The sequence below is a fragment of the Acomys minous genome (assembly GCF_964271855.1).
Source record: "Acomys minous genome assembly, chromosome: 19".
Taxonomy (NCBI): Eukaryota; Metazoa; Chordata; class Mammalia; order Rodentia; family Muridae; genus Acomys; species Acomys minous.
This window is the reverse complement of record NC_140499.1, coordinates 27380089-27382008: the sequence shown is the minus strand read 5'-3', so window position 1 is coordinate 27382008 and position 1920 is coordinate 27380089.

Genomic DNA, 1920 nt, shown 5'->3' with positions numbered 1-1920 from the left:
TGTTCTCACTTATAAATGGATATTAGCCATATATTACAGGATAACCATGCTACAATTCACACACTTAAAGAAGCTAAATAACAAGAAGGACCCAAGGGAGGCCTTCCTTAAAATCTCACTCAGATGGGGAAATAGAATAGACAATGGAAGTGGATGTAGAGAGGGACCTAGGTGGGAAAGGGTGTGGGGTGGATCAAATGTGGGCAGAATGGGGAGCAGAAAGGAAATGGCCTGAAGAGATCAGGGATAACCGAGGGCAGGGGCATCTCTGAGACAAGCAGGAGACTGCCATAGGGTAGGCTCCAGGGGAGAAACAGGGGTGACTCTTGCTGAGCCTCCTAGCAAGGGAAACATGGAGACTGAGGAGACCTTCTAGCCACACAGGACCTATAGTAGTGGAAGGGGAACACCAATCCACCTACAAAACCTTTGACCCCAAATTTACCCTTCCTGCAAGATAGGGACTGTGGGAATGACCAACCTGAGACCCCCCCCCACCATGGGAGAGAGCCAACCCCTGACACCATTAATGATACTCTGCTATCTTTACCGACAGGAGCCTAGCATAGCTGCCCCCTGAGAGGCCCCATCCAGCAGCTGACTGAATCAGATGCTGAGACTCACAGCCAAGTGTTAGGTGGAGCTCTGTGAGTTCTGTGGAAGGGGGGGGGGAGGGGAGGAAACAAGGACCTGGAGGGGACAAGAAAACTGCAAGAAGACCAGAGTCAACTAACCTAGGCTCGTGGGGCTTACAGAGATGGAAGCAACAACTAAAGAGCATGCCTGGGCTGGACGTAAGCCCCCTACACACACGTAACTGATGGGCAGTTTGATCTTCATGTGGGTCCCCTAGTAAGTTGAGCAGGTGCTGTCTATGACATAGATTCTTGCCTGCTTTCTGATCACTCCCTACCAGTGCCGCTTTGCCCAGCCTCAGTGGGTGAGAATTAGCTCAGGCCTGATTTGACTTAAAATGCTGGGGGGGATTGGTGGGGGGAGTTCCCCTTTTCAGAGTAGAAATGGAGTGGGTAGGGGGAAGAGGGTGGGATGGTGTGACCAGGAGAAGAGGAGGGAGGGGACTTTGATAGGAATGTAAAGTGAATAAATAAATAAATTAAAGTAAGAAAATCCAAACAATAAAAACATCTGCAAGGAGGAAGCTGATGGATGCACTTGGACCAGAGCAAAAAGGCTTTGCCAACTTCCCATGGCTCTGAGGTCTTGGTCCTCTTTACCTTTGTGCCCCGGTCAATAATACACATTCACTGGGGACTTCACTTGAGGCTTCCTCCCCTCCCTGCTCTCTGCTAGCCAATGGTTTGTTTCAAAAGCATGATTTGCTGAGGAGAGCTAGGACATGGAACAAGGCCAAGGGGCAAGCACAGAAGTATAGTGACCATGTCTCAGTGCTACTGTTGAAAAATTTGAGCTCTTTATTTCAATTTGCAAGCTATCCACCCCACGGAAAGCTTTTCAACTCCACGAGACTGAACTACACAGAGAAAGCCTGCCCATATTTCTAAGAAGGGAGCTGAGACAGAACTGGATCTCAGGGGGGAGCTTACATTTAGCATATATGAAATCTGGCATGTAAATCTTAGCACAAATAAACATAAATTAATAAATGAAAATAACAGGCCCATGGAACACATTGGACAAGTGGTGGGGAAATTCACAAGCACACATGTCTGCCAGTCAGACTCATAATGGATCATTTCAAACCTGGCACAAATAAAATCACTGCTTTAAAGCAATGTACATTAAACCAATTGTGGCGGTTTGAAAGGGAATGGCTCCCAGAGACTCATGTGTTTGTAAGCTTAGCTCATAGGAAGCGGCACGATTAGGAGGTGTGGCCTTATTGGAGGAAGTGCGTCACAGCGGGGGTGGGCTTTGAGCTCTCCTATGCTCAAGGTACAC